Here is a 14,021-nt window from a genome sequence, read left to right on the forward strand (position 1 = left end):
CCTTTACTGCCCAGGAGGAATGACCACATTAATGACAATTTTCATCCCCAGACGGCTCCCAAGAGCAGAGCAGGGAGGAATCCAGCAGCAGTTTGATGATGAGCACCAAAAGCAGCCTGCAGCACTCTCCCTGCTCTCGTGCATGCTACGCCACACTCATCACTTCAAACAGGACAGTGACCAGAGGGCCCCAGCACTGTCCTTGGAGAAAACACTCACATCTCTCCTGAGGGCAGGGAGCCCAATTTGTCTCAGCAGCAGCAGCTCTTAAACAGCCGGGCACATTTCAGCAGGGATCAAGCAGAGCTGAAGCCTGCCCTGCAGTCAGGGATATCACAGGAGCCATAGGTGTGACCTAGTCACTGCATCTACTGGTGACACATCTAAGGCAGGGACTTGCAAAATCAGTCCTGGAGTCCCACCTGTGCCAGGGTAGCTGCACTCGCCAGGCCATCGCCTGCCTGACATCAGAGCAGGCTGAAAGGAATTTGTTCTGAAATATTTCTATTACAAAAGTAATTTATGTCATCAGAACCGCAGGAAATGCTGAAATTTGAGCAGCCTGAAAGCTTTTCACCAGCTAGAATCACAGCAGATATTATACACCAGCTTTTGCAGAGGGGAACAAGAATTAAACTAGTGGGAATCAGATGGAAAGTTGCCCTGGTGAGAGGTATCTCCTGTTACCAGCACAAAGGATTTTCTGCCTTGCTTGGTCAGATCTGGCCACTGGCACACAGCTTTACAGCCACAGCTACTGCAAACCAAACACACAACACGAAAATCTGGAAATAGTCTTCTTAACCAGGGGCTCAGCCAGCTCACTGCCAGCCAAGGACATGACACCAGGCATCCAAGGTGGCTCCATTTGCCTGTCACCCACCATGGCCCCTCCCTGGCTTCCTGCATCCACATCCAGGCCAAGGGCTGCAGCCTGATGGTTTTTTAATAAACACATTTCACAAAATCCCCGACATGGGGATGAACAAGCTCAGCAGTGTGATGCTCCAGAGTCATCGTGGGAGGTGATCCCAAGCTATTTCTCCTTCAACAGAGCAGCACAAATTGCAGAAGCAAGGCTGCCCTTCCAGGAGCACCAAGAGCTCCCCAGGGCAGAGCTGGCAGCAGCCTCCCCTCAAGCTCAGAGGCTTGGGAAAAAGTGTGGAGACTTTCATTCACAGTGAGTCATTCCCGGGAGCTTCCTTGGTAGTGCAAGATTTGCCAGCGCCAGTGCCAATGTTTGGGACACGGAGGTGAGATTTCCAGGCAGGGAATTTGTGATTTGCTATTGGCACTTACATATCATCTCCTGGCATCCTTTTGGCTCAGCAGATTTAACGCTAACAATGAGAATTCAGAGGGTTTTTTTCACCCTCACAAAAGAAAGAAGTGCAATCTAGGCATGTGGAGAGAAATGGAGGGGAGGCTTGAAAATGTACCTGAAGAAATTTGTAATCCCCTGCTTCCCTTTGCAGTTCTCCTGGGGTCCTCTCAGGACTTGGAAAAGCAGAAATGCCACAGATTTTGCACACTGCTCTGCTGGAGTCCAGGGTGCCACTGATTATACTCTGCCACCAATTTAGCAGGCAGAGCACACTACATTTCATACATCCAAAATAAATGAGCTCTCTGTCACCTCTACAAAGTATGCACACCTGGACAAGTCAAATAAGCAGCTGGGACTATTGCCTAGAGATCTGTGGAGTGGGCTGGAGAGGGGCAAGCAGAGCCACAGCTATAAAATCAAACAGCATGGATTACAAATGGATCCACGCTGGCCATTGAGCAGTTCAAACACTAAGCTACAAGAGCACTTCTGTACTCAAGCAAAAGGTATCCAGCTAAGATAGTCTATTTTTTATGTGTGAATAGCCAGGGAATGAAAAGTTCCCAACCGTGCTTCAAAGAGAGCTGAGATCTTCCATGAAGCCAGACACAATGCTTCTATTTTGGACAGCTATGTTATGGTGAAGGGAGAGTTCTGAGAAACACACACAATATTGTGCTACCACAAAATAAACTGAGAAACCAATCTTTGCGCAAAAAAAAGGAAATCTGCAATCAGTGTGGCCCAAAGACCTGAGAAGACCTAAGGAATCCAAAGTGAGATCCCCTCTCACTGGAAAAGTTCTAATTAACTGTCATGGAACACTTGGAGACATCTGACAACCAGCATTTAATTTATACATTCTGCCTCCTGACCTTTTTACAATGTGAGCAGCTCCACTCCCCTCCCGGGAGGTTGTTCCACTGCCCCAGTGGACACAGCAGCACATCCACACTGGGCATCAGATTGCACAGCAGCAGCCCCAAGCTAGCTCAGCACAAGTCTCTAAATCCAGAGAATACAATTTGAGCAGGTTTTCAGGTGGGCTTAATGTCTTTTCCAGGACAGGCCCAGGACTCTCAAACCCCAGAGCAGCTTTCCCAGGAGGTGTCTTCTTGCAAGCCCAGCCTGGTCCAACCAGTGCCCTGCAGCCCCACTCCCCATCTCCCCTGTCACACCAGGGGCTGCACCCAGCCCTGCTCAGCACCACCTGCAATAGGCTCTCAGTGTCAAAAACACCCCAAGAGTTTCTTTTCTTAAGTTCAAGCCCTTGCTGGCAGCTGTGTACCTGCTCCTTCACTTCAGCTCCTCCCCTCACAGCACTAAGTGCTTGAGCACCAGATTCCCAGGATGGCTGCTCCGTATTCAGACAACATCCTTCCCTTCTTGTTCCTCCAGAGAGGGATACAACAGGCAAAAATCCTCCAAGCACCACCACGCTCCTGAGCACATCACTGTCTTTCCCAGGACATCACTTCCCACTGTCTTTCCACATCACTTCCCTTCCCAGGAATCTGCTTTCCTGTGCTGCCACAAATTCCTCAGGCAGCTGCAATGTCTCCAGCACTACTACCAGGTTTGCCTGTGCTGCTGCCAGTGGGGAAGCCCAGCTCTTCCTGAGGCATAGGAGAATGATTTCCTCAAGTGACTCTGGGTATCCTGGGATGAGCAACATATTCAAGGGTAAAAGCAAGTCAGATGAGTTTTTCTTTTTCAAGTTTGGGCCACACAGCATTTCCACACCTGGTACTTATATTAATCATGTTAATTTAATCCCATTTAACCTTACAAGTAAAAGCAAACAAGAATAAGACATCAAGATGCTTCAATCCCTGTCCTGCAGCTCAGATAGGCTGCTCCAAGTGTGCTTTACACATCAATCAATTTAAAGCAATATAAAAATAGAAAGCCCAGGAGCTACCAGCCTCCCCCAAGACAGCACCTCATTTAAAAGCAGTTCTCTGGAGGTCCTTCCAGCCCTCCACATTCCCAACCCACCCACTTAGTCCCCCTGGTTACTATCAGAGCAGCTTTCTTTCACATACCTGTCCCCTTCTGGCCAGCATGGTATAGTTGCATTCTGCAAAGGGGACTAGAAAAAGCTGTGTACACACAGAAAAATGGAGGAGAAGAGAAACAAGACAAGAGTGAGACAATCCTTCTCCCCCTTGTGATGTGTATTCCTTTTGCTCCCCATGTCTCTAACATTTCCCTCTGCAAATATTTGGTTGAGCCATCACAGGGAACTTGCTCAGGCTCTGCCTGCACTGGCCCCATCAGCTCATCTTGAAATTCAACCTTCAAAGAACAGCACCCTGAAATTTGAAGTTCAGGAGCCTCCTGCCAGAAAGTCTGCTCTGTGACCCACAGCACCTACACAGTGGGAAAGCTGAGATGGAGCTGCAGGCAGCAGTATGCTGTGACTGTCATCAATATTAATTATTTGGGGAGAATATGATTGATCTCACAAGGGCAATGAATTCATTTCTCCAGCTGAATGACAAACAAAAGGCAATACACACGCTGCTGACATTTCCAAAGGCTACGAGGTGCTGAGACACAAGGAAATGCTGCTCTGCACTAAAGCCCTGCTGCAAAGGGCCAAAAATCTGAAAAGCCTCTGAAATTTTCATTTCTGAGTGCCTTCAATGCCAGGATGTAGATGCCTTCATATTCTCAAATCTGTGCTGACCCCAGCCCTGGGCTGGCTCCCATCTTTGCATTGAGAGGAAGTAATCACTGAGTATCTTTGGGAAGTTGGTGTCATGGTTTGACTCTGGCCCAATGCCAGGCACCCACAAAAGATGCTCACTCACCCTCCCCTCCCATGCCACAGCTGGGCAGAGAAGAAATTAATGAAGGGTTCATGAGTTTAGATAAGGACCAGGAAAAAACACTCCAAGGGCAAAACAGGCTCAGCTTAGAGGTACAAAGTGAATTTATTACTAGCAGAGCCAGAAGAGGATAATGAGAAGTAAAAGAAAGCCCTAAAAACACTTTTCTTTCCCCCAGCCCCTCCCTTCCTTCCCACCAACAGCAGAGGGAGACAGGGCATGGGAGGTTTTGGGTCTGTTTGTCACTGACGTTCTCTTCCACTTCTATGGGAGAGGAGTCCTCTCCCTGTGAGCCTGTGGGGTCCCTCCCACGGGAGACAGCTCTCCCAAAACTGCTGTGGCATGGGTCAGTCTTCCACGGGGTGCAGTCCTGCAAGGACAGGCTGCTCCAGCCTGGAAGCAGGACCCCCCCTCCACTGGGTCTGCCACTGGTTCACAGCCTCCTCCAGGCATCCGCCTGCTCCAGCATGGGCAGCTTCCCCACGGGCTGTGGGTGGATCTCTGCATCCCCCATGGATCCCCGTGGGCTGAGGGTGGACCTCTCACCCCTTGTGGATCCCCATTCCCTGCATCCCCCATGGATCCCCAGGGGCTGCAGGGGCTCAGCTGCTTCACCCTGGTCTCACCATGTCCTGCAGAGGATTCACAGCTCCAGCACCTGCAGCACCTCCTCCCTCCTTCTGCACTGCCCTTGGTGTCTCCACGTTGTTTCCCTCACATGTCCTCACCTCCTTCTCTCTGACTGGAAGAAAAACTGCGCCTGCCCCACTTTGTCTTGATCCTCCTCCCAAATACATTATCACAGAGGTGCCACCAACCTCTCCAACTGGCCCAGCCTTGGCCAGCAGCATATCCATCTTCAGAGCCACCAGGGACCAGCTCTGCCAGGCGTGGTAGAAGCCTCCAGAAGCTTCCCACAGAAGCCACCTCTGTGGCCCCCCATCACCACCAAAAGCCAGGCCGTGCAAAAACCAACACAGCTGGGTTGAGTTTCCCTCCTGCTCTTTGACACTTCATGTCAGCAACTAGAAACTCATTGCACCTGACAGATAAGGGGGCAAAAAGAATTTCTAAGGGGGAAATATAACCCTCCTGGACTATTCAACAGGGCTGAAATGCAAGGTACAGCTCCCCTGTGCAATGGGAGAAAAGGAAGACACAGCCAGCCTAGAGAAAAGCGTTTCTATCTCTCCATGGGGTCAGGAGTCTGTGTGGGTGAAACCTCCCAAGGATGTCAGAGTTAACCAGGCTCCCAAAATTCCACACAGTAACTGGGAGAGGACAAGGAAGGAGGAGAAAGGTAAATGCACTGGGGCTATTTTTTCAAGAGAATGGATACGGGGGAAATCCCATCCCAGTCCACAGGGATGTTATTCCAGTGGAGTCTGAGTTCTGTCCTTCAGTCACCCCAACACATCAGCTCAAATGCAACCAGCACAATTTGCTGGAGTAACACATTTTGGGATCCAGAAGCACATCTGTGTTCATTCAGAGAGGCTGGGTGCCCTCAAGACCTCCATAGCTTGCCAGCTGAGCAGCAACGTCCTCCTCCCACTATCCAGATCCCTTCTTAAAAACAAGGGCTGGGAGGTATCTGTGCTTGAAGGAAGAGGGGCTATTTCTCAACAGAACAAATCCAATTATTCATATTAGAATGAATTTGCATGCCTCTTGCTGACAAATTAAGTATTTTTTTACACATCTCAGAGCTTTGACTCAACAGATTGCTAATAAATTCATGTAGGTGGGGCTCTGGATGTTACTATGGTGGGAGGGAGGTGAGGTTTTACTTTTTGCAACAGGACTAACCTGAGGAAAAATAACTAGGAATTTGGACTCCTTACACTGCCATTTACTAGGCTCCTGCCAGTCTCTAAGGTTGAAGATTTTAAAACAGTCTCTAGTTTAGGGCAGAAATATGAGTTTCTGGCTAATAAACATGAAATTGTATATAGGCATCAATCACCAAATGCAGTGCATAAAAACCTGTAGTGCCTCCCTGATAATCAGGAATGAGAGAACTTATAAATGGCTGGCCCCTGAACTGAGTGCATTAGTAGAGGCTTCTGAAATCTGTGCCTCTGTTTCCCCAGCCGCTTTTAGAACAGCCTCTCCCCATCTCACACCACAGCAGTGCATCTTAATATCTCTAAAGTGCTTGGAGATGCTGAGATGAAAGATAACATATGAGTGCAAAGTATAGATTAATTCCCTGAGCTCAACAGTCAGTGGAGCTGATGGAGCTAAAAGTAACACATACCCACCACAAAAAACTGGGGTTCTGAGCCTATCTTAAATAGTAACTACTTAAGGAACAGGTCCCTTGGAACAAGTAATTTTGGGGCTGGTTAGCTGGGCACATGGAGCCCCAGCAAGCAGGAAGCAGAGAAATGCAACGCACCACTATGAAAAATGGATGCTTTTCCAGAAGGTTTTCAACCTGTTTCTATAGAATTTGGTGGAGGGATTTGAACTCATTTCAGTTAGAGCTGTTCACATTTTAGCAACCACCACATAAAGAACATGACCAAACATAATTTGAAAAGCTATTTCCCTTTCTGTTTGTTTTTATAAATTATTAAAAATCCAGTTTAAATATTGCAAAGAAAACTTTAAATTGAGCAAGATAAGTTTTGGCATCCTTCCAAGTAGAAGGCAAACCCCAAAATGTTGCTGCAAATCCAACAGATGGGTGTTATTTTTCACGCTTTAAAATTTCATTCCTTTGCACAGAGATTAACTGTAATTAGCTCTTTATTTACATCTAAAACAAAAAGTAAAATGATAAAGAAAGGCAGCTATAACCACAACTCACAGGCAGAAAAAGGCCAAAAAAAGAAAATCAACAAAAATTCCCTCTGAGAAGAAAACACGTCTTTCTTGCCAAGCAGCATAATTGTTACAAATATACAGTTAAACAACTCCACAACATCCTGTCAGTTCTAAGGATAAATATTTAAGTTGCAGTCTTGCAAACCTTTACACACAAATTGATCAAATACCTAAGAAATACCTAAGAATCTTCCTCAGAACACTGGAAAAATCTCGCATCCCTCTAAATAAACAGCATCAGGCCTAAGAGAGGCAAGATACTCCACTACACTTTTATTTCAGTAATGCAAGGGATTAAAGAAAACTGGGAGGAAAACAAACAAGCAAAAAAGCAAACCCAGCAGCTTTCCCAGATAAAGAGAGAGCTATTAAAACCTACTCTTTTTCCTTCACTTTTTTTTTAAAGCCCTCTTCTAATTCTGATAACACCTTGGCTTAGTAAAACTGAAGAGGCTCCTTAAGTATTTGTGTGAGTGAATGATTCACACTGTATATCTGTGTTTCAGCTGCAGCACAGCAAAGCTGTCCAGGGAGCTGCATGGGGAGCCCAGCTCTATGCTCTGACCTGGCACTGCCAGGCTGCACCACGGAGCTCCCACCTGCACCCAGAGAGCCCCTGAGCCACGGCCACAGCCAGCGCTGCAAGGGTTAAACAGCAGAGCCTGCCCAGCCTGGCCTAAACAAGCTGTTAGCAGTGGAACAGAGCGAGTGGGCTTGAAGGCAGCCTCAAATGCTCCAGAAGCAAGTGGAAACTGTGCCCTGGCAGCTCAGGGCTCTCAGTGCAGCGATGGGCACGGGATGGGAGCGCTGGGGCACGCAGGGCTCCTGCCAGGCACGGCAGTGGGGCTCTTTCTGCGGGCACCTAGGAGAGCTGGGGAGGGCTGGTAGCCCCTGATGGCCCTGCTCTGAGTGGGATTTCCAAGCTAATGGCTCTCTGGCACCTGCCCAGTGTTCCCAGGGGAAGGAGCCACCTACCACTTCCCTGACTGAGCCAGGATTCATGGAAATGTCTTATTCTCTGCTGCAAATAGAGCATTTAATTTAACAGTCTCATTTTGTTCACACATGTAAATGTAAAAAGACTCCCTAAGAATCAATGTAACTTTTTCATCTAAATATCAAGTCAACACATAAGAAGACAGAGTAGAGGGAGGGAGAGAAGAGGAGGGAGGAAGAGGGAGGGAGATCCAAACACCAGGGACCTTGAATCCACTCACTGCAAAAGTTAAGGACTGAAATAATTCTCATTTACTCATATGAGAAAGTGAAGCTCTCACTTTCTCACTCTCTCCTTCTCTTTCCCTAACGCTCTCAGATACGTCTATCTTTAGCCAATTATCCTTGCTGTAATTTTCTTTAAATTGTAATTGGATAATCATCCAGACTCAGGGGAAACCTTTGTCAGAGGAATTCCTGAGGATATATTCCCATTTGATGAAACTGAGAGTTGTTAGGTTAACAAAGGACTGACTAAAGACATGACTCTTCACTTGTCGTGAAAATACTGTTTTACAAGCAACTATTTTTAGAGAACCCTGTAACAAAATACACACACCTGTACACTCATTTTCCTGTATTTTATTATCTGTAAAATCAGATTCTAAAATTATGAATATCATGTTCTGTGCATGTGTCTTATTGGGACCTCTGAGGCTGAACACAGTAAACACAGTGGCCAAGATTGAAATTCCCTAAGGCACAGGCACCACTGAAGCAATTTCCCCAAATCAGTTGCCTTCCTGCCCTCTCTCTGAGCTCATCTGGCTCAGTCGAGTGCAAGATCCTCACACAGACCAGCACTGTGGCTGAGAAATGTCAGATTAGCCCTCTGCCTGGTAAAAGCACTGCTGGGGGGGGGAGAAATCCTAAAATACCTCCCAAAAGAAGAAGCTGCTTTGTTCCAGTTTAGCAGGGAATCTCAGCCGCACATTTTGCTGATGGTGGAGCAGAATAAAGCAGCCACAAACCGTGGATGGCAGAGCCCCACCTGCACACAGCCCCCAGCCTCCTGCAGGCTGTGGAGAAGGGCATGGCACACCTGAGCCAGCTCTGCCTCCTTCTGCCTTTGCATCTGTCCCACTTTGCCCAGCCAGAGATGCTCCAGCTCACCTCCAGGTACGGAGCTGCCACCAGCCAGGCTGCAGCAGCCTGGCAGCACAGAGGACACAGGCTCTGCTCATGGGGGCACTGAAATCCACGAGCTGTGTCGAGAGAAAGAGAGGGGAGGAAGGAGCAGAGCAGAGCTGCACTGTAGAACGTGTTTTAGTTCCCAGATAACGTGGCGCTGTTCACAGATTTCAGCTTATATAGGCTTTTCCCTATTTCTATTTTTATTCCCAAAGCACTCCCCATTACTGTGTGATAAGGAAAAAAAAGACCTGAATGCATTCACATGCTGATATAATCTTCCTAAGTGTCCACCTGGCTAATGCAACCTGCACTCTCAGAGCCAGGCTGGGGCACCTCCTCTCCCACACACCAGTCACAAGGGCTTTATGGCAAGTTTTTGCAAGTCAGAGTCTTGCTGAAATGGGAGGACACTTGACAAGAGAGGGGACCCAGGACACACAGGGAAAGAAATATGAATCCTGTGCCTGCCAAAATAACCAAGAGAGAAATCCAAACAGGAGTGAGAAGAAGGAATAAAAACTCAAATTTCAGATTCTTATTCTGAAGGAATATAATTCTTCCTCCCTAGAGCTGGCATCTGGCTCATGCAGGTCTTGAAGGAATAAGGCTAGGACAAAATCTTTCTGCCTCACTCTTCCTGAATGCTTATTTTAGAGCTTAAAATTATAGCTCTGAGGCCAGCAGGGAGGCATTCCCACACCTCCAAGTATCCAGGCTGCTACACCACTCCTGCTACCCTCTTAAGTCTTTCTTATCTGTGTGTGCTTTGTGGTGCCAGGTGTTTTTGGCTACCTGACCCTGGGGATGAGGCTGCTGGAGCCCAGAGCAGGGCAGTACTCACCCCCACTGCATGTGCTCATGCTCAAATGCAGAATACCTGCACAAACCAATGGAGTCTGGAAAGGGAGAGCCCAGAAGTGCTCATATACAAGCTTTCCTTCCACACCCTGGAGGGATCAAAGGACCTTCTGGACCCTGGGGAGGCACGGACAGACATCAGCAAGTGACATATCAAATGCAGACACTTTGAACTCAAGCTGGAATCAGAGACATGGAAAGCAATCCCAGGGCTGTGTGGAGGCAGCTCTGCCTTGCACAGAGGCATGGAGTCAGAAACACAACCTCTCACCCCACAGCTCCTTCCTCCAGCTCCATGCAGCAGCTCCCACCTTCCCAGCTTAACATTTTCCAGTCACTGCAGTGCCCTGCAGGCTTCCACCACCCCAAGTCCTCTCAGGCTTCCTCTCCATGTCCCTCATTATCCTACATCCTTAGCTGCTCCTCCAGACAAGGTGATCCCAGCAACAACACCGTGCCTACTTCCAGGGAAGAATATCTGGGTTTTAGAGTTTGATCCTCTTGGCTTGCCCTCTCCTGCTCACCACAGGCAGGCACTAGAGACAGAAGGCAGGAGCCCTTCCAGCACCAAGCCTGCCCACCTGAGAGCCTGTGGGCTGGAGTGATGCTCTCCATGAAAACAAGGGATGCCTTTCCTGCAAGGAATACAAGACAGCAAATAAATCTTCCAGAGCTGCCAAAAGCAACCTGTTATAAATGACCCTCTAAGTTATGAGATATGGACTCTCCACAGTACAGTTAATAAATAACACCTCACAATGATTCTAGGTATGGAAGCGTATGTTGGGTGACACTTCTGCTTGCCCAAGAGGGGCACAGTTAAAAATGGAGTGTCAGGAAAATAATACTTTTTAATTACAAAGGAGATAAGCGTTTTTATAATACAAGGAACTTGCTGCAATCTCACAAATCCAGAAGTGAAAAGCCTTTCCTAGGACAAAAAACTGAATACATGGAACAAAATCCATCATTTTATAAGAAAAGAAAGATCTGTAAAGTCAACCAGAATTTTATCCAAGCATTATAACCAGCTATTCAGAAAGCAGAGGTCAGGATGAAAAGAGAGAGTGTGCATGTGAGAGGGCATTTATAATCCAGTTTACTGTGACATCCTAAAGCCCCAAGACCAGGATTCTGTTGTGCCAAGCACTGTACAGGCAAATTGCAAGAAACCAGCCCAGAGTGAGGAACAAGCACTGCCACTGTAACAGGGGAAAGCAACATTGGCACAGAAAAGGGACACCTGAAATAGTGAAGCACTGATGGTTTCCTTTTTCCCCTTCTTTTTTTAAGAAACCATCCCGTTTCTCTCCAGATACACACCCTCTCCCCCTCCCCACCCCCCCCCAAAAAAAAACCAAAAAACCTGCTTCACATAAGGGGGCAGCTGCCCCCAACAAACACAGCAAAGGCCATCTTGCTGCCAGCATCTAATCGCTTCCAGTCTGTTTTCTTGCACATGTCTCTTTCACTTTATTTCCCGGCTACGGCTTAAGCCTGACCCCTTCCTCTCCCCACTTCCATCTGAAACCCGTTTGACAGCAGAGAGCAGCTATCAGAGGCTCAAGAATTTGCAATCCGGGTGAAAATTAAAGTTACATTTCTCAGCGCGTGTAGCGCTCCAGCCAGGAATATACCCAGACCTCCACGGCCCACGGGAGCGAATTGAAGCAAATCCCTCCGCATGTCGGGGACCGGGGGCATCGCCAGCCCGCCTGCAGGAGCGGCGGAGGCAAACCCGCCATCCCGCGGCTGGGCTCGGTCCCCGCACACCGCGGGATCGCCCAGGGTCCCCCGAGGTCCGCGGGGGTCCCCGGCCCCGCGGCGGCACCGGCACCATCGCGCCCGCCCCGCTCCGCTCCCCCATCCCCGGCCCCGCACGCTCGCTCCCACCGTGCCCACCTGTCCTCCCTCGTTCGTGGCCGCCGGGCGCTGCTCCTCGGGCTCTCCCGAGCGGTTCCTCTTCTTTCCTTCCTATCCCCGCCCCGTGCCAGCCGAGGAGCGGGGGCCGCTGCCGGCTGCGCGCTGCCGCCCGGCTCCCCCCGCGCCGGGGCTGGAATCCGCCTCCTCCGACACAAACTTTCCCTTCGCGTGCCGGGAAGTTCACGGTCGGGGCGGGGCGGGACAGGCTCCGCTGTCCCTTGTCCCTGCCCACGCCCACGCCTACAGGAACACGGGCGTCCCCCGCCCCCCCTCGGCAGCGCGGCTCACCTGAGGACGCGGGGAGCGCACAGCTGTGCGCCGCGCTCTCTTCTTCTTCCTCCTCTTCTTCCTCCTCTTCTGCCTTCTCGCCGTCGTGCCCGATCCGCGCCCCCGGGCTCCGCTCCGCCCCGCCCGCCCCTCTCCCCGCGGCCGCGCTCCGCAGGCGCTCGGGGTGGTCCCGCCGCGGTCACTGCGGGGCAGCGGGACAGGGACAGGGACAGGGACAGGGGCAGGGGCAGGGGCAGGCACAGGCACAGGCACAGGCACAGCTCCGTCTCTCCGCAGCTGCCGGCTCGGCTCGGGCCGGGGGAGGCGGGGTGCGAGGCGGGGTGCGCGGGGCCACGGCTCCCTCTCCTGGCCGGAGCCGTCCTGCCGGCGGCAGATGCCGGGGGCCGGAGGCGCCCGGAGCACTTGGAGCCGGCCCGGAGCCCTTGGACACGTTCTGGACCCTTTCTGGGTGGAGCGGGCTGGCGGACACAGCCCTGCTGCTGCCGCAGCCCCTGTGCGCTCTGCGGACCACTTGCCCCCTGGGGAAGTAAAGTTTCCCATTCTCCTCTCTGGTGTGCTGGGATTCTTTCCTGGTAATTTCCTCCCAGGGCTCCCTGGACATTCTGATACCACCTCGTCCCGGAGAAGTGGCACTGTTTTTGCTCTACCGCTGGCACAGATACAGCCTTGATGAGGCTGAAATTGTTGATGGATGAGGACTGGGCACCTGAAACAGACTGCAAGGGCAGTGTCGGGGAGTCTGAGGAGTGGAATGAAATTCTGCAGGGATTTGGGCCGGCACCTGCTCCTGGAGAATGTGGCCACTGATTTTAAGTGCAGCCCTTAGTGTAGGAGTGTCCTTGCCCAGGGAAGCTCATTGTCCTCTCAGGTTGGCCTGGAGTCTCTTCCATACTGGCAGTGAGTAACCTGCCCTTATTGGTACTTTTATCACATCTTGGCAGGCTGACGGCAGAGAGAAATGGCTGGACACAAAGCCTGTAGTGCTAAGGGAACTCCTGTCTGCTCAAAGTGCTGCAGCGCTTCTTAGCACTGTTGGCTGCAACACCTGGACTGAGTTCAACACCTCAGTTGTTATCCTCAGAAGGTAATTCCAGGATATCTAGGAGACCAAATTTCACCCCATCCCTTGAAGCTCCTCTGCAACAAACCTGTCACGAGGTGCAGGGTCTGGCTAAGGCACCAGAGCCATTGGTAGCCCCCATCTCCCCATCCCTCTGCAAGGCTGCACGGGGCGCTGCTGCACACGTGGCTGCTGTGAAAGGGGGTCCCTGCCCTCAGCACCCCACCACCTCTCCAAGGTGGGCACACCTAAAGCTCCCCCCAGCCTGAGGAACAGGAGCTGCAGCCTGGCTGGGAAGGAGCTGTGGTGGGAAGCCAGTGCTGTTCCTGCAGCTCCAGCAGGAAATCTCTTCCTCCTGTACCTCTCTCTCCTTCCCTTCCCAGGGTTCTGGCACAGCAAAATTAGGCAGAAAGTTTCTTATCTCAGCAGCTTCTGTGTCCTGGTGGTGAATGCCCTTGAAAATCTGCCTACTTGGCTTGTGCTTAGAATCAGCTCTACTCAAGCCATCTCTAACCCAATTCCATCCAAATATTAAAGCAACTTGTTAAGGCAGAACTCTGTGAAGACTAATTTACCCCACTCTGAGGGCAGATTGGTGCATATTTTGCTCCATGCGACCTACACAGCTCCAGGACCCCATCTTGTCTGGAGCTACTTTAGGTGTCTGTATAACTTGGCTGCAATACTGAATATAGGCAAAACTGGAATAGCAAGGCACATTTTATGAGCTGTATTTTCCAACATACTTACTGAGAAATATGTGCTTAAA

At 50.2% G+C, this 14,021-nt stretch overlaps 1 protein-coding gene across 2 annotated transcripts in view; it reads right to left on the bottom strand.

Moving 5' to 3' along the window:
- IL1RAP (interleukin 1 receptor accessory protein) overlaps nucleotides 1-12,266 on the bottom strand; it is a gene marked incomplete at its 3' end in the record, with an annotated part of 47,483 nt that extends 35,217 nt beyond the window's left edge. Inside the window, exon 1 of one of the 2 annotated variants that reach the window (XM_084212155.1) lies at nucleotides 11,884-11,938. Of the gene's footprint in view, nucleotides 1-11,883; nucleotides 11,939-12,192 lie in introns of those variants that run through there. The other variant, XM_084212156.1, reaches the window with a different exon arrangement.
- Between the last annotated feature and the right edge of the window lie 1,755 nt (nucleotides 12,267-14,021).

This window comes from Fringilla coelebs (assembly GCF_963513975.1).
Source record: "Fringilla coelebs genome assembly, chromosome: 10".
NCBI classification, from domain to species: Eukaryota; Metazoa; Chordata; class Aves; order Passeriformes; family Fringillidae; genus Fringilla; species Fringilla coelebs.